At 44.9% G+C, this 19,689-nt stretch overlaps 1 long non-coding RNA gene across 1 annotated transcript; it reads left to right on the top strand.

The window, feature by feature from the left end:
* The first annotated feature begins 1,039 nt into the window (after positions 1-1,039).
* Positions 1,040-2,529, top strand: LOC132653108 (uncharacterized). The gene is made up of 2 exons (XR_009590819.1): positions 1,040-1,612; positions 2,296-2,529. It is a non-coding gene; the product is annotated as an uncharacterized LOC132653108 (long non-coding RNA).
* Positions 2,530-19,689: the final 17,160 nt, after the last annotated feature.

Here is a 19,689-nt window from a genome sequence, read left to right on the forward strand (position 1 = left end):
CCTCCCATCATTCTCCATTGCTGCCTCACCCTGAGACTCAGTCTGGCCCTTTCTGCTTCCTTCTCTCCTTCCTGCCATACTGGACCTCAGTGTGGTATGCTGTTCTGTTCCTCCCTCTGTGGGCCCACCACAAGCCTTCTCTCTGACTGCTAGCCACATCCTTATGTCAGACAGACTGCAAGCATGACTCTGCTCAGTTCTACTAAGTTCTGTATCTTGAAACAGTAATGTTTGTTAGTACATTTAGTAAAGCCAGCATTCAGAACACTGAAGATACTCAAGCCACCAAAAATTTTTAAAAAAAAAAATTACGGAACAAAGCAACGCAGTTGTGTTCTATGTTTCTAAATTAACCAAATAAATAATACTGTTGAGTTGATTAGGCAGAAATCACACAGCATGAGCATTTATAATGATTAGCTCACTGTGAATTTTTATAAGGAAACTTTAACCTTGATCCAAAAGTGATTTCTCTGAAGACCGATTCTAAGGAAATCAAAACAAGCAAAGTCAGGAAACACAGCAGGCACAGGCATAACCCTAGCAGACACTAGTGGCTCCAAGTGAGCACAGCAAGTTCCTGCCTTTGGGGAGCTGGAGGTTTACCTTGCTTAGAGCAGAGAAGCCTGGACTTGATGTGCCATGAGCTCTAAGAAACCTGCTTAGCAAGCTGGGCCTTGGAAAGTATTTGAAGCTTCCCACACTTGCCTTCTGGAGCTCAGGACATTCCTGTTCTGTGAGGGGCCTCATAGTGACCTAGGTCCTCTGAAGTTGGCATAGCCTGCCTTCCTAGAGCAGAATGCTTCTCTTTGTATATAAATGGGATTTAAATCTACCTGGGACTCATTCTATTTCCTGAAGCCAGATGCCACGCAACATACACTCTATATCATTGATATCCAGAGGGCAGTGAATTCTGAAACATATTATTGGCGTCCTAATAGCTTTTCAGAGGACAACGGAAAGAACGACATTAAATGTAAAAATCAATTGTAGGACACACTCTGGTTTCCAAACAGTTAAAGAGAGCTATCATGTGTCTTCAAGTTGGAGAAATAGAATGATGTAAACCTAGAGGCTGCTTCTAGGAACTTGGCTGCACTCAAGCCTTGTGTCTGTGCAAGTCACTTGCTGTATTTATCTCTCCTTACACATAGCAGGTTGCAACCTGGGAATCAGAGCAAGAAAGAATCATGGAGAGCTGAGCCCTACACACCCACATGCTACGTGTACAGCAGCAGGAGTCAGACCAAACCACTCTACATTGTTATCTGTAGGATTTGGACATGGTCGCCTCTGGATTTCTATTCCTTCATCTAAGAGAGTCAGTCCCATTAACAATCAATCATCAAACAACAAACAAACACCCATGACTCAGGAGAACAACTGCAGTGCAAGAGCAAATGGGTGGGTTCAGATCGCCCCTCTATGAAGGAAAGGCTGACCTAAGCATGGATGGCGAAAGACATGGCCCCATCAGGAAGCCTACCATGTTGAACAACTGTCCAAGGGAGCACCAGCTGTCCTGGAATGGACCAGGCCACTGCAGACTCCACCTTCCCCCTTCTGCTGAATCTTCAGGCTTCTCACTGGGAATTGTTTGAGGTTGAGGGTAAGTTTATTTAGAGTGTTTTACCACAAAAAAGAAACGTTCATTTATAAGCTTCAAGTAACTCAGTATTCCCGAAGATGCACATCTTGGGGTAGTGTCACCTTAAAGTGAGAATGAGGTTGGGAGACATATGGCTGTTTGTTGTTTATGTACTTACTGTCTGCTGGGCAACCATGATTTGTTTATGAGGGTTCTCTCTGGGTATATGGTAGTTGGACAAATATATCAGTAAACTTTTATGAAATACTTAGAAAATTTCACACAGAAAGAGCTTCCAACAGAATTGCCAAGAATGAAGAAATGGCAAACTTTTCAACTCTTTCGGTGCCTGAGGGGAACCTAGGAGAAATTTGACCTAACGAAGATAAGATAAGAAATTATAAGAGAGCAAACGTGGAAGGCTTGGTACCCAGCATCGGTACATATGCGGTCTGTGTCTAACCCCAGAGGGTGATGTGTTGTGCAGAAGGCATAGGTCTTTCAACCATCACACGCAAGATAACACAGCAGAGGGAGGCTGGCAGGACACAGCCCTTGGCAACCGCATGCTGGGCAGCAGGGAGGAGAGAATACTGATGTTTGCTTGAGGCAGCCATATGCATTAAGCTGCATTTTCAAATGTGGATTGTGTCTGTCATGATGCTTTCTGATCTAATGTTGCCCCACCCACTGTTTGCTTTCAGACTATAAATTACAGCAGTTTGGTGTCATTTTTCACTTTCACCTAAGTATGAAACTAATCTTCACTGTCAACTTGATGGCATTCAGAATCACATGGAAACACACCCCTACACAAGTCTCTGAGTGTATTTACCAAACTGTTTAGCCCAGCAGGAAAAACCTACCCTATGTGTGAGTACCACATTCTACGTACTGGAGTCCACCACTGAATAAAGGAGAGCATATAAGAAACTGCAGCATGCGTCTCTCTGACTGGAGAAGCAATGAGACTATGTGACCATGTGACCACGTGATCCACTGTCATATCTAGAGCATTTTCACGGACTATATCTTCCCTGCAGAGATGGACTCTGTCCTCCTTCCCTCCCTCAAGCTGTGTTCTTCCATCATTTAACCACAGAAACAAGGAGAGGACAGTTAGAGGAGCTAATCTGCTGTCTAGTGAGGATTACTACTTAGTTTGTAGATGGCTGTCTTGATGGGCTCTCACATAGTAGAGGGAGGAGAGGGAAAGAGAGAAAAGGAGGTGAGGAAGAGAGAGGGAGAGATCAAGTAAAGAAAGACAGGGAGATACAGAGAGGGAGCTGCCATGTCTTCTATGAGCATCAGTCCTGTTCCTGAGAGATCATTATCTCTAGAGTCCACACATCCTGATTCCAGCATATTGGGATTTATGTTTCAAGGCATAATTCTGAAGTAACTGTTTCAGTCCATGGTAGTTTTGAGTTCACTTCCTCGTCCTCTGTATAAACATTCATTCATTCATTCATTCATTCATTCATTCATTCATTTGGCATGGTAAGCATGGTCATATTGTATAACAGGAAACAACCAGGAAATGCAGGAGACCTGTCCTGATCACCTCTGAGGTCAGCCGCATTCAGCTCAGAGCTGTCTACTAGCTGTCTTGTCAGCTGCAAGCCTGCATTAGGCTCCTTGACAGAGCACCAGTAGTTGCTCCTCATGCTTATTCCTGGTGGTGCCTGACGACCTCAAGTCTGAAGGTGGCATTGTGAAGAAGCCCCTCCGACCCCCCTCACCCTGTATATGTACACATTGCTGAGGAGCACAAGGCTCAGTGGTGCTCACACCACAGCTTTGGTCTTTGGTTTTACTTATCCTAAACTCAGTTCCAACGTGCAATCCCTTATGAATGTTGTTTCTTAAAGAATTAACTTTCCCCTTTCTGCACTCTCATCAGTTTCTGCTTAGAGAGACAAAGTTGAGGTTATTTCTTAAATGATTAAGTATTCCAGTGAGAAGAAGGTCATGTCAAGTCTGTTGAGGTATTTTAAGTATTACTTAAGAAAATTAAACAATGACAGCCACCTAAACACATAATTAGATGGCTGTTTAATAATTCTGGTTTGTGGTTGGTTTGATTTACACTCTTTGAAGTGGAATGCATTTTCATCATCTTCAGGATATGCAAAGACATGGCTGAGGAAAGAATGCATTGCCCTGGCTGCTACAAAGAAGGCTTGGTACAAATCTAAATTTTAAATAATTTCTCAGTTTCCTCACTTCAGATAGGGTGGGAAGGAGTCATTGTAATGAGAAAGCAATCTGGGATACACTAAGGAGTTTGCTGTGGTGAAAAGGGGGAGGGTAAGATGCTGCAAGCTCTCATTTCTTGGCCCTCTGCCATGGGTAGCTGACATGCCATTGTAGATTAAATATGTCCATCCCAATATGCATCAGTACCCTGGATACCTTGAACGTGGGAATGCAATCGTATTTGAAAACGAGTCTGAGATGTGGTCAAGTTGGAAGGAAGCCGTGACCTAATACAACTGTGGGTTCTCATAAAGAAAGGAGAAGAAATGGTGCCAACCACCCTTGGGGATGATGGAGGTCATGTCAGAGAGAAACTGAACTCAGGTCATTAGGCTTTTTGGCAAGGGCCTTTACTCCCTAAGCCATTGCCATACACACACACACACACACACACACACACACACACACACCTTTTTAAAGATCTCATGTAATATAAGCTAACAAGGAATTGAGACTGCAGAGCAGTGATGCTCAACCTGTGGGTCAAGACCCTCTTGGTAAACCTCTATCTCCGAAATATTTACACTATAATTTATAACAGTAGCAAAATTACAGTTATGAAGTAGCAACAAAAATAATTTTATGGTTGCGGGTCACCACAACATGAGAAACTGCATTAGAGGACTGCAGCTTTAGAAAGGTTGAGAACCGCTGCTGTAAGGATTGAGAAACACTCGGGAAGGATGTTCAAAATTTTCCTGCATCTTTCTCAGTCATTGAGATTATAGGCCTATGTCTCCATGTCTGGCTCCTCTGTGGTCCTACCTATCTGATTTTCCAAGCTTAGGGCTGCCTTTATTTTTCTGGGGACCAGAAGCTAGCCCAAGCAAGGACTGAAGAACCCACCTTTATGGATCTTCTAATGGTGTGTTGACCTCAGGGGAGAGGTTTAGCCAGGTGAGATGAGGCTGAACATGACCAATGACACAGCAAACAGAATAGCCAAGGGCAAATAATGACTGAAAAAGTCTCCAAACTGCTATTCCTGGCCTATCTGTCTCATCCAGCCGCCTTCAGCACCAGAGCTGTGTGCACAGGCTGTGTCTGGAACACAGACTTTAGGTTCCCTATACAGTGTCAGCTCTTCTGCGCTCTTCAGCCTGCTTCACACCCTCGCAGAGTTTCTCCTGCGTCCATAATCACAATTCCTTAAAATAAAGCCCACAAATGTGTATACATATGCACACATACACCACCTACTGGCTCTGTTTCTCTCAAGATTCATAAATAATGTAGTAAAGCAGCCCACACCCAAGTGCGGGACACATAAAAGGCTGTGGGACACAGACAAGGCCCAATTGTCTTTCCAGCACCTTTGGGTCTGATGACCACCCTTGTGGCTCCTGACCGGCCTGAGTGTCACTGTGTCTCCTGCATGGTTTGTCCAGAATTGACCCAGATATGGCTGGCTGGTGTCTGCCTTACCAGAGGCTACTGAAAGCCATCATTAAGAATCAATGCCACAGAACCAGCCACTAAGTTGTAGTGTGAGATTCACTATTAAGAAGCTCATATCGCAGACATTTAGAATTTTTTAAAAAAGGAAGGAGATGATCAAGAAGAGAAATAACAGGAGTTTTTTTTTGTTGTTTTGCTTGTTTTTTTTTTCCCCGCATTGGAGGGTGGGGACACTTTGAGTCCCCAGTGTGAAGGAAATGGGTGATACCCCACTCTTCCCACCCAGATCACATACAAACTATGGTGGTTAATCTGGCTTTTCAACATTATAAGTGTTAGACTCAGAATGGAAACAGGCCTTATCTCCATTAGGTTAATTGAGGTAGTGAAACCCAACCTAAATGAAAATGACACCATCCACTCCTTGAGTTAGGTGCTGGAGAAAGTTGGCTGAGAGCAGCACCCACGCCTCTCTGCAGCACCCATGCCTCTCTGCAGCACCCACGCCTCTCTGCAGCACCCACGCCTCTGCAGCACCCACGCCTCTCTGCAGCACCCACGCCTCTGCAGCACCCACGCCTCTCTGCAGCACCCACGCCTCTCTGCAGCACCCACGCCTCTGCAGCACCCACGCCTCTGCAGCACCCACGCCTCTCTGCAGCACCCACGCCTCTCTGCAGCACCCACGCCTCTGCAGCACCCACGCCTCTGCAGCACCCGCGCCTCTGCTTCCTCACTCTTGGTGTGCCGTGATCAGCTGCCTCGTGTTGCTGCTGCCACGCCTTCCCCACCATGATAGACTTTGTTCTCAGAATAAATCCTTCCTCGTTTATAATTGTTTTTGTTTCGTGTTTTCTAACAGCAAGTAACACACACACGACAAAGCAGAAGCATGCTGTTGCATTAGCAGATGTTGAATAAGCTGTAGCTTTGACCTCAGTATGCTATCTAGAGCCTCTTTCTGTAATGCACACTCAGAAAATACTTTTTCAGAAATTCTAGGGGTTCAGAGCCCCAAGTCTTTGAGTGCAGGCACAAGACAACCCAGGTAGATTCCAGTACTTCAGACAGATGCTCCTTCTCAGTTACACAATGTCCACACAAAAACACATTCACAGTGAGCCCTCTCACTGAATGCTGATTGGCTGAGCCTGCAAACAAGTTCAATAAACAAAGCCTCAGAGGGCTACCACTCTGTTGAAACTAGAACAAAACTCAAAGTTTGCTCAAACAGTCGAATTATGTTACGGAGAAAAGTAAGACTCAGAAGGCAGATTCCTTTGCTCCAGGTAGCTGCCGGCTAGTACATGTCAAGCTCAACTCAAGGGCAGTAATAAGCTGTCTGTCTGGCGATTTCCTCTTTTAATAACTGTTCATGATGACTCTGCCCAGGTATTCCTTTTCCTGCCACTCTTTATGTACTATTCCTCCACATTTCACACACTCTGCTTTTCATCATCTTTTCACACATTGCCTTCTGAGCAGACATGCCACTCTTCCTCACTGATAAAGGACACAGTGGAGGCAAATTAGTTCTGAAGGTAAAACTGAAGTAACAGATCAACAACATCACAAATATATTTTGAGCTTCATCAGTGGCATCCTGAACATTGTTTTTGTTTTGTTTTTAACTCGGAAACGCCTGGCTTCATGTGTACTCTGAGAGCTTCATGTCTGTGAACAGATGACAACTATTCAACTCCCCTCAAAGAATACCATGAGCATGGGTGGAACAGGTCAACAAGGCCTTCTTCCTTCCCTCCAGGAGTCTTTTCTGTGCAGTGAGAGGAGAGAAACGTTCATTTACAGGTCTTCAGTACCATGTCAGGGGCCACAGCAGATGGGTATTTTAATGCTTGGGTATTTCTTCGCACCTTTTTTCTAACTAGGGATCAGGTTTCCTGGCAGGGCAGGATGTATAGGAGTTAATCCACACATATACCTTCCTTCTCTCTCTTAGCAATAAAAGTAAAAAAAAAGAAAATATCAGAAAAAAACTAATTATTGACCGATCCAGGGATAGGTAGAGAGGAGCTGGGTCACAGGCAACTCCTGGGGTAAAGAGTGGGTAGACAGATAGCAGGAGAGGAAAGCTGTGGCTTGTACAAGCCGAGTCAGGTGAGGAAACAAGGGGATAGATGCATAAGGAAGTATGACAGAATCTAGAAACATCACTACAAGGGTCCATGGTGCAATGCCTGAAAACACAACCGATTACTCATCAGACCTCATCTGTGGAGCTTATAAAAGACTACAGGCTTTTAAAGTGGAAATCCAGCCTTCACAGTTCCTAAGCACTCCAAGGGAAACAAAGAGGAGCACCTAGCAGCAGGGCACGGGCAGCAGGGAGGGCTTCTGTGAGAATGGGACCCGGAGAGCTGCAAGCAGAACAAGGCAGCCAGGCAGGGCTGAAAAGGTAAAGCTGGGCTGACACTCAGCCAAACATCAGTCATGTCCAAGTAGAATCCTAGGAAGGTTTTGCTGAAGCCAGCATCACTCTGCATTTTTACATCACTAGAAATTAGTTTTAATCTGTGTGCATGCTACAGAGATGTACCCTAAGCAGCGTTTGGTTAACATTTCATTGTAGTCAGGGGAAGTGGTGGATGGGTTGACGGATCAGGCTGTATTCTGGACTCACTGCTCTTCTTTAGTGCGTGTGTGGGCATAATATTACAGGATTCAGAGTGTGCTTTCCTCTCTAGAACCCAGAAAACAAGCTAATTAGCCCTTACTTTCCACTCCCACCATCAAACTCTCTCTCTCTGTTTGGCCTCAGTGAGAAAGGATGCACTATGCATTGGCAACAACTGGGATCTCCTTGCAAGATGCAGCAGACAAACTGTCAGGAGCCTGTCCTGAAAGCCACAGGCCCCAGCACAGAGAAGTGCTAATGCATCCCAGAAGCAGTTGACCAACCCCAAGACCGGAACTCACATGTCAGTGCAATTTTCAGATGCTAATTTTTAAGTGCAACAAAGGCTCTCTATAAATTACCATTATGATTTTTACATCCATAATTTATTTCCTGCCAGGAACACAATACATTGCCAGGTGGCCAGACCACAATAAGAGACACAACTCACATTCTTGACTTTCCTGCTTTCAAACCCCTTGGGAATCTGGATTTGGTTGATAGTTGCTGTAAGCACTTTAGGAGCTGCATTTTTTGTGGTTAGTCGCTAAACTGTAGGCAAGCTCCATCCCAGACAGGGCGCAGACATAGGGTCTCAGTGTGAGGAACATCCCAGAGAGGTCAAGATGCTGAGAAAAACCCAGCAGTCTCAGCCCCCAAGACAAGAACACAGAGGAACGCAGTGAGTCCTGGTAAAGATGAGACACCCACATGGCAACAGGATGTGCCACCCAAGTGGTGGTGACCTGCTCTTTATTAAGCCAAAATGAACTAAACAGAAGCAGCCACCAGAGTTACACAAAGGTAAGCGACAAAATGAACCTTTCTGCCACTGTAGTGCCCCAGGGATATCTTTGCTCCTCAAAGTGAGCCCTGCAGACCCACAGCAGTGGAACCCAGCTGGCCGTTTGGCATCCCTAGTACTGCAATGTGCCCCGGTGATTTGCACATATGTGGCAGGAACACAGCCAGGGGGCCTCTGAGACTGAGCCAAAGGTCGCTTCCAAAAGAGGCCAGCCCCTTTTGATGACATTTCCATCTCTTGGGCTGTTCTGTTCAGCTGACCCTTCATCCTCGCCATCAGCTGCCTCTTTCTGCACCACACTTCTCCACACAGAGCCACACTGGCTTCCTTCTGACCTGTGTGCAAGCTTTGAGTTTTGCCTTCCTAATGCAGCACTTTGGCCAGAGTGCTGACGATGTGGAGCCTTGTGAGAGGCCACTGCACACTTGTCACCAGCAGGAGACATAACTAGCACCTCCTGGGTGCCAGTCTCTCTTCCACACACCAGGGATGGATCTGCTCATAAGAGAACCCGTGTGTAAGTCTGTTGGAGAAGAGAGGTTCAAAGTGGCATGGGATGGGGAAGGGCTCCATGCTATACCCTTGAGCTCTGCCACTGTGTCCATAACCACTGAGCAATGCTGCTGCTTCTTCCCAATTAATCCCACGATGCCCCTCTACTACAAGCCTTTACAGGCATCAAAGACCTTACATACTTCCTGACTCACCGCTCAGGCGCCAATATCCACCCCAACCCTCTGCTTCCCATTCTTCTCAGTCACCAGTGTGTGGTCCTTCAGTCTGTCACCTCACACAAGGGATCTGCAGATACTTTAACACTTCTGCCTCTCCTACCCAGAGACTGCATCAAACCCCCAACGAGGTCCGTTGCCCTTACTTCTTAGGGGCAGAAGAGTGTATGCTGTGTGACCTGGCCATTTATAGCAACACAGCTTCAGTTCAGCCTCACAAGCAAGGCCATCTTGTGGTTGTGAATTTGTGGAAAGTCAGGTTGGAAAGCTGACTCAGCAACAGTAAAAAGACTAATCCTCTTATAGAGGACTCAAGTGCAGTTCCCAGCATCTGTGTCAGGTAATTCACAGCAGCCTGAAACTCCAGCCCCAGAGATGTGATGTTTCCATGGGCACTTGTACTTACAGGAGCATTCTCCCACCGGATGTATAGACACACATACACACAGGCACTCACACACAGAGAGACACACACACACAGGCACACACAAACACACACACACAGACACACACACACACAGACACACACACACACAAACACACAGAGACACACAGAAACAAACACAGACAGACAGACATACAAACACACAGAGACATACACAAACACATACACAGACAGGCACACAGAGAGACAAACACACATACCCACATAGACACACAAATATAAATGAACAAACAAACCTTTAAAAGAGTTGGTAAGGATCCCTGCTGAGAAGCAGCTTCCTCGGGTGCCTTCACTGTGGGTAATCATAGCCTGCCTGTGTGAAAACTGTTCTTCCAACGAAGGACATGGTCAAGGAACCAAAGTTGCAACGGCAGATCTGCTATCGCCGGTGGACTGAACTAAAACTTCAAGCAGATTAGAAAATGGTGAGTAAACTCTATTCCAAAGTGAGCAGAGAAAACTGCAGTGTCAAGAGTGACAGCAGCCATGAGGGTGAGGATGCTCAAAGGCTTATGGCCTGGAGATTCCCTTCGTGGGGTTCAGTGGAAGGAGTTTACTTGCCAAGGGGAGCAGCTTGGGTAGTTCTGTGTTATGACAGAGCAAGTTGCTACTGCACATGTCCCTTCCCATAATGCACCTGATTTTAATCATATGCTCAATTATGCATAGGCGTAGGTGCTAAATAGGATGTTCTTCCCAAAACTACCCTCAAAGGGTACAGTTTGCCTTATTTTTCATGTGCTCTGAACTAGTTCAGGGCAGATTGGCCTTCCTAATCTCTTACCAAGAGTGAGGTGGGGTAGAAATTGTTAAAGTTTGATAGCCATTAAAAGGAGAATTTCATTCCATTGTTTGGCATGGGGTATGAACGCAGACTGATGCAAATGGGATTCAAGGTTGCAAGCAGGTCGCTAAGTGCATTGTTCAGAGTGCAGTGTGCATAGCACATAGCATTTGCAGGTCCTTGGCTGTAAAGTACATTCCTGGATATAGCCCAAGCCAAATAACTCTAAGATGTTCCCTGTGGCCACTTCCTTCCTGCCACAGTGTCCCCCAGAGCTCTGATCTGTGGAGTCATCAGCTACTCGAGTGCAGAGCTGTGGAGGGTCAGGAGCAGAGCCGGCGCCTGCCTTTGTGCTGTGACAACACCATGCATTTTCTCAAGGAGAATGGGAAAATGTGTCTCAGAGGCTTCTGTGTTAAAGACTCTGACCTCACTTAAAAGGGAACGAGGTGTCAATTCTGGCAAAAATGACACTGATCCAACTTTCTGCAGGTTATAACAAGTACACACACAAGTCAGAGGTGATGATGTGTGCCTACTACAGCATGCCCTTCAAAAGATGCCATATTCCCTACCCAACACACTGCAAAACCTACACTAAGACAAAGCTGAACACACTGGGCCCCAGCCAGAAACATCAGCAGCTGCCAAGCATGTGCCTAGCCAAGGACTCTCTCTGAGGCACCCACAGCTTCTGAGGTCCTCGTCATTTTCATTATACTGTTAGATGCCCAAATGATATAATGGAAGAAAATGCAATTATTTTTTTGTTGTGTCAAGGGCCCTTAGCCTTGCTTCTCTATTTATGTCCTTTTAGACAAAACGACCTAGTTTTCAATCCTAATGGTCTGTGTCATGGAAGGGACGAATTTGAGTACTCTCATTCACAAATAATGTGCTTTCGTTCCAGCAGAGAGATTAACTCCTAGCTCTATTATAATTAAACAGGAATTGTAGTAAAACTTCTGTTTGCTAAAAGTTATCTTTCAGGAATATACAATCCAAGACTAAACATGTTAAATTTTCACATAACTACCATCAAGAATAGCAAAGGGCTATGGCCTGAATGGCTGGACTAGAAAATGTAGGCGACAAGGAAACCAGTTGTTTTCCTAAAGTAAATGTCCTGTACATCTTGGCAATGTCAGCTCCTCTCTGAGATGGAGAAATTTGAAGCTTAGATGGGATAAATATTTCAGATATTGAATCTCTGAAGCAATGGCAAAACCAATATTCTAAACTTTGTTGCAGGCACAACCCATGCTTCTTGGTGCAGATTTTTTCACAAAGCTGATTTGCTACCAAAAGTAAATAAATAAATAAATAAATAAAATCCAGACTTAAACAGAACATTATCCAACTTCTATTCCATGTAATATTTACTGTATTTAGAAGATATATTTTGGGAACCTCATAGTCAAATGGATAGTCCTGGGGAGCAAATAGCTTCCGAGGAATCAGTTCCTTTGTTTTAGATGTTGATACCCCGTAACTGCATTGAACTCAGAATCTGCACCTGGAAGGCCTTACAACTAGTCCTTGATGAAGGAGGAAGGGTCTTGTGTTGGCTGCCTGTCTGGATTGCAGGACTAAGGGCTGACAAGCAACTTAAGAAAAGAATGGCTTATTTAGCTTACAGTACAAGGTGGAAGAATCTGTCATGGCAGGGAGAGCAAAGCGGCAGCGGCAGGAAGCTGCTGGCCACATTGCGCAGACAGTCAGGAAGCTGGGCATGGGCAGGAAATGGAGCTCAGATATAAAACCTTAAGGCCCGCCTCCAGTGACCTACTTCCTCTAAAAGACTCCACAGAGTTCAACAACCTTTACAAGCAGTGTCCTGAGCTGCAAACCAAGGGAATACTTTTCACGTTTGTACGCTGATAGTTATCATGTGGCTATATATTTAAAAGCACATGCGTAATTGAACTTTCAAAAATATGCAACCAACAGATATGGGGCTGGTGATGAAGGACAGCTGGTAGAGTTCTTGCCTAGTGTGCATGAAACCCTGAGTTTGAAACCACCCAGGACCACAAGTAGAAGAAGGCGCTAATAAGTTCCTGGGAGAGGGAGGTCATCCTCAGTGGGTGTCATGTTCCTCCTGCTCTGTGTTGAGTGCTCTGAAGGGTCTGCTTCAGGCTTCATTAGGGATTCACCAGCCTGTGCCATCAAAATAGCAATCATGTACTGGAAATTCCTTAAAAGCCCCTGTCAGGCAGAAGACATCGCCTTCACTGCCAGTTATGGGAGCCCATGATTGGCAGCCTTTCTTTATTCCAGTTTCACATTACCATTTTAAGCAACCAAAATACTCATCTTTCCAGAGAGCAAATTGCCACTTTGAAACATGAAAAACAGAGAAAGTATAAAATTCTGAATAACGGCCATTGTGAGTAGCTAAGCACTGTGTGGTTGTGGGAATGAGGCAATTTGCATCTTGTTATGTTTCCGGCCTTCTTGCTTTCATAATTATTGGAACATTTCAGATCATTAACGCTGCCAAATACAAATTAGAAAAATAAAAGTCTCCCAACTGATACAGACTTTTTCCAATCTCAACTCCAGGGCTCCAACTCCTAGAATATTCTAGATGAAGCTAGTCTTTTTACTCTGTTGCAATTTCTTCTTTGTAGTCATAAGCTCCATTCAATATGTATACCGAGAGCAATGGAACACCTGGTTTACCCCTCTGATACAAGCTAAAGCATGGTTACGTCTTGCTACTTGTGGACAGCAAGTGACATGCTGTCATCTGCTGCCTCTTGGGGACAGTAGAGCTGATCGAAAGACTGGATCCATTCTGTCTGCACTGCTTCCAGACAGACTGTGCACACTGGGATGGAGGCTCTCTCTCGTTTGTTTTTTGTTTTGTTTTGTTTTTGTTTTTGTTTTTCATATATGAAAGGTGCTTTAATCTTGTAGACAGGTCTATATAGAGCTACCTAGAAAATGTGAATAAAGATTTTTTTAAAGATGGGATGAGCCATTTCTGGGGACCTAGTATACAGAGTTTGGGATGGGAGTATTAATTTGATCATGGTAACCACATGCAATACATACATATACAAAAATCAACAATGCTCCATCCTGACTAAACTTTGTTAATTAAAATATTATTTTAAAATTAAAAAAGAGAAGAGGATGAGATCAGGAGCAAAACCAAACTATAAGGTGACCCCCAACCTGTAGCCAAGTTTTGCCTCCATGGGCCTGGAGATAAGGAGAGTCAAGCGGTAACATGGAAAAACTGGAGGTAGAGGGGTCATAAGACAGGAAATGGTGGAGTCCACAAAGAACACTGTGCTGCAGCCTGCCCACAGACCATCTTACCAACACTGAGCACAGATCCCCTGAAGGACAGCAGCCTTGAGAAGCACCACAGGCCCCTGAAGTCAGGGGTTCTGAAGTGGAGAGGCCCACTAGACAAAGCTTACAGACTGAGACTAGATTTGAATGAACTCAGCTTGGAAGGGTTGGGGCAGTATTATGGTCAAGGCCTTCATGCTACTGAGTCCTTCCGAGTGAATCCCTAGGCTTTTGTCCATTTGACATGAATGTTTCAATGTGTTGGTATACATTTTAAAAATAACCTCTATGAAAATCAGAGCAAAAGAGTATAGATAAACTTGAATCCCCTCCGTATCGTTTTATCCCTAAGTAAAGCCTTTCCTTAGGAGTGGGCTGTCCTGGTGCACTAGTGGACGGCTGGTCTCAAAGGTGCCTTTGGTGTTTCCACATTGGAACAACAGCGGCCTAGGAGAGCCTGTCTCACTCCAGGGCTCTGCTTGTACTGGGCCTCCCGTGGTCCCTGCTCTGCCTCCCTGTTTGACACAAGGAAGGCTAGAATCTGGCAGTCTGGCTGGCATTCTACCTATGCAGCTGAAATAAACAAATCTCAAGTATGTTTTACAACATTTTAACATATTTTTACAATGTCTGATTTAACTCTATTTTCTAAAGTTCATTGTAAAAATAATGAACATAGAAAAGACTGTGCTTCTCTAAAAAGAAAATATTTGTCAAGCATCTGTCCCGAGGCTTGGCTGGTACTCAGTATTCTGCAAACATTCTTCATAAGAAAGAGGGCCATACGTCTCACCCCTGGGGGCAATGGTCTCCTGAACCTACTCAGACCTCGGACACCACCACTGCTAGTTCTAGATCTGACGCAGGATGTTCCAACGAGGGGGTTAAGGCTTCTCATAATATTTCCTATAAGCCCACACCTGTTTGTTTATATCCCCCATTTTTATTATTAGCCAGATAGAGCCAAGTAATTGTGGTGATGATACTTGCTTTCGTGCCCAATGCCGGAATGCTAGTGTATTTAGGTATGCCCTGGTTACTCGCATGCCTCACTGGGTGCCTGTGCCCATTGATGCCCCTCACGCTATGACTCTCTTCAGACAGAAAAGGGATTTTCGAACTACAGCCGCCACTGTTACTGCCATCTCATTGGCGGCTGTTGGAGCTACCACCATGGCATTAGCCATGAGTCATACTGTGCAGACTGCTCAGACCCTGAATAATCTTTTAGCTAATGTAGCTCATGCCTTAGATGTACAAAAAGGAATTAATGCTCAACTAAAAGGAGGCTTGATGGTGTTCAATCAGAGGATTGACCTCGTGCAGGAGCAAATTGATACCCTATGGCAAATCGCTCAACCTGGCTGTCAATGAAAGTATGCTGGACTTTGTGTCACTAGCATACAACATGAGAATTTTTCCTGTGCTGCAAATCTGTCTAAACAATTGTCTAGCTATATTTTAGGTAATTGGACTGGAGAATTCGATACTACGATGGAGCAGCTGAGAGTGGCCATTATCACAGTAAATTCTACCAGAGTGGACACAGGACTAGCCACAGGATTATCACCATGGATTGCTGCAGCCATGAATCATCTGAAGGAATGGGCGGGCATGGGAGCGTTAGCAGGCCTTCTGGTGTTGGTCTCCTTGGTTTGCCTGTGGTATATATGCAAGATTAGAGTCTTACAACAGTGTAATGCAGCCATGATCATTCAGGCCTTTACAGCCATTGAAGCAGGACATTCTCCCCAAGCATGGTTGGATACCATAAAAAGCTAAAATGTTATGCTCAGGATGCGAGGCTAAGCACTGTACTCAGGGTCAGCCGCTTTCGACCCAGAGAAGAGCAAGTCTGAGTGCATGCGGGTTGATGCCCCAGGTCCCGCCTCTGAGAAAAAGGTATCGGACGGGTCTGATGCTCTTTGGGTGGATGACACCTAAATGAACATTGGTACAAAGTCCCAATTTATTTCTAATATCAGAGATCAGACCTCTACTCTTGCCTGATGCGTCTAAAACAAAAAGGGGGAACTGTAGAGAGCTGCGTAATGCTGCGCCTTAAAGATGGAGCTGGTTTCCTCCTTTCACCTTCCTGATGGTGAGTGCTCTCTGTCACAAACAACTCCACATTTGGCTAAGGCTGAGGATCTGGCTTGCTTCCATGTATGTGGACCTATCTGCATTGCCCACGTGGCACGCCTCGTTTGGCTACCCAGAGGCTATTTAAGCTGTGGGCTGGCTTTCCCCGGGGTCTGATGATTGTTCAAGGTTCCTGAATAAACTGCATTGAAAAAAAAAAAAAGAGGGCCGTAACCAAGGGTGCTTCTTTCACACATATACTAAAGTGTTGCACAAAGTCCACACATGTACATTTATGCATATACACATTCCAATACGTGTGGGTGTACATAAAGGTATGACATATACACAAAATATGTTCAGTATTCTTAGATCATAGGTCATACTAGGTTTTTTTCTTTTCAGCTATGTATCCTGAATTTGTCACTGAGTGTATATAATCCTCATTTAAATGAAACTTGTCGATTTTAAGTGTACAACGGCAGAAAATAAAGCTCATTGCTTTAGGTGTTTAGAAGCCAAAATGCAGCTTTAATTTTCTTTTACAATAGCAGACTACTTCATGTTTTTAGTTGTACATATTTAGCTTTACTATTTATGTTTGTTTCTAATTGGCACATTATAATTGCATGCATTTATGTGGTACAGGGGGATGTTTTATGTATACATTGAGCAATAATCAAATCAAGGCCCCTGGCACATTCATCGTCTCATACACGGATCATCTCTTTGTGTTGAGGATGTGCAATGTCTTCCTGCTGTTTTGAAATGTTCAATACATTATTTTTTTTTAAAAAAAAAGCATATGAAGATTGCTACTGAAGCTGACTTTCTATTTCCTTGTGTTGAGTCTAGAAGCACAAAAAAGTATCTTCCTGTTTACATTCCTGGCATGTGTTTTGGAGTGCTCTTCAGTGCTCCTGCAACACTGTTTTCAGAGGGGACCTGATACTGTCTCTGCCAAGACTCCTGGATACTGAATATGAGGTGAGGCACAGAGAAGTAGGAACAGATGAGAAAAAAGCAGTGTGTAGTGAGTGGTTTCAGTCCTGAGTTAGAAAGTCCTTCGGTCAGGATCATCCAGAGAAACAGAGCCAATAGGAGTTCATACAGTGCACACACCAGGACACAGGAGTTCATCCAGTGCACACACCAGGACACGGGAGTTCATACAGTGCACACACCAGGACACGGGAGTTCATACAGTGCACACACCAGGACACGGGAGTTCATACAGTGCACACACAAGGACACGGGAGTTCATACAGTGCACACACAAGGACACAGGAGTTCATATAGTGCACACACAAGGACACGGGAGTTCATACAGTGCACACACAAGGACATGGGAGTTCATACAGTGCACACACAAGGACACGGGAGTTCATACAGTGCACACACAAGGACACGGGAGTTCATACAGTGCACACACCAGGACACAGGAGTTCATACAGTGCACACACAAGGTCGCAGAAGTGCATATAGTACACATGCAAGCAAAGTCACAGTGCATACACACAAACACGTGGTGAGGAGACTTACGGTGTAGAATTTCGGATTATTGTTGAGGCTGCCAAATTCAAGTTCTTCAGAGAAGGCTAATGGAGAATGCAATTCCATCGTAAAGCCCGCGGCCTCGGGCCCAGGAGAACTGAGGGAGTGGACATACCTCTGAGAAGCCCACAGCCTTCTACTGAAGAACTCTACCCTCCTGCAATCAGGGTAGGCTGGCCTTCTGCTGAGTTAACGGAGAGCTCTAGCAGTTGATTGGATGGTCACCCATGTTACAGAAGGCTCTGTGTCTAACTCCACCTACCATTTAAATGTTATCATTATCCACAAGATACAGAGACTCATGGAATAATGGTTGACTCAACATCTAGAGATTGAAGGGCAGTTCAGAGTCCAATTGGGTTACATAGTAATGTGAAGAGGGACTGCCTCTGACATAATCTGATTGGCCTGCTCTTTGATCACCTCCCTCTGGGGGGGAGCAGCCTTACCAGGCCATAGTAGAGGACAATGCAGCCACTTTTGATGTGAACTGATGGACTAAGATCAGAAAGGAGAGGAGAACCTCCCCTATTAGTGGACTTGGGGAGTGGCATGCAAGCAGAGGGAGGAGGGAGGGTGGGATTGGGAGGGGAGGACGGAGGGGCTTATGGGGGGATGCAGAATGAATAAAGTGTAATTGATGAAAAATTTAAAAAAAAAGGAAAAAAATAATTTAAGAACCTTAAATGACTTTCAAAATTGGAGGAAAACATGGAGTTAGTTAATTGGCATGGAGCACGTCTCGCCCCTGGGGGCAATGGTCTCCTGAACCTACTCAGACCTCGGACACCACCACTGCTAGTTCTAGAACTGATGCAGGATGTTCCAGTGAGGGGTTAAGGTTTCTCATAATATTTCCTATAAGCCCACACCTGTTTGTTTATATCCCCCATTTTTATTCATTATTAGCCAGATAGAGCCAAGTAATTGTGGTAATGATACTTGCTTTTTTGCCCAATGCTGGAATGCTAGTAAATTTAGGTATGCCCTGGTTACTCGCATGCCTCACTGGGTGCCTGTGCCCATTGATGCCCCTCATGCTATGACTCTCTTCAGACAGAAAAGGGATCTTGGAACTACAGCCACCATTGTTACTACCATCTCATTGGCGGCTGTTGGAGCTACCACCAGGGCATTAGCCATGAGTCATACTGTGCAGACTGCTCAGACCCTGAATAATCATTTAGCCAATGTAGCTCATGCCTTAGTTGTACATAAAGGAATTAATGCTCAACTAAAAGGAAGCTTGATTGTGGTCAATCAGAGGATTGACCTCTTGCAGGAGCAAATTGATACCCTATGGCAAATCGCTCAACCTGGCTGTCAATGAAAGTATGCTGGACTTTGTGTCACTAGCATACAACATGAGAATTTTTCCTGTGCTGCAAATCTGTCTAAACAATTGTCTAGCTATATTTTAGGTAATTGGACTGGAGAATTCGATACTACGATGGAGCAGCTGAGAGTGGCCATTGTCACAGTAAATTCTACCAGAGTGGACGCAGGACTAGCCACAGGATTATCACCATGGATTGCTGCAGCCATGAATCATCTGAAGGAATGGGCGGGCATGGGAGCATTAGCAGGCCTTCTGGTGTTGGTCTCCTTGGTTTGCCTGTGGTATATATGCAAGATTAGAGTCTCACAACAGTGTGATGCAGCCATGATCATTCAGGCCTTTACAGCCATTGAAGCAGGACATTCTCCCCAAGCATGGTTGGATACCATAAAAAGCTAAAATGTTATGCTCAGGATGCGAGGCTAAGCACTGTACTCAGGGTCAGCCGCTTTCGACCCAGAGAAGAGCAAGTCTGATTGCATGCGGGTTGATGCCCCAGGTCCCGCCTCTGAGAAAAAGGTATCGGACGGGTCTGATGCTCTTTGGGTGGATGACACCTAAATGAACATCAGTACCAAGTCCCAATTTATTTCTAATATCAGAGATCAGACCTCTACTCTTGCCTGATGCAAGATGTCTAAAACAAAAAGGGGGAACTGTAGAGAGCTGCGGAATGCTATGCCTTAAAGATGGAGCTGGTTTCCGCCTTCCACCTTCCCGATGGTGAGTGCTCTCTGTCACGAACAACTCCACATTTGGC

The sequence above is a fragment of the Meriones unguiculatus genome, chromosome 3 (genome assembly GCF_030254825.1).
Source record: "Meriones unguiculatus strain TT.TT164.6M chromosome 3, Bangor_MerUng_6.1, whole genome shotgun sequence".
NCBI lineage: Eukaryota > Metazoa > Chordata > Mammalia > Rodentia > Muridae > Meriones > Meriones unguiculatus.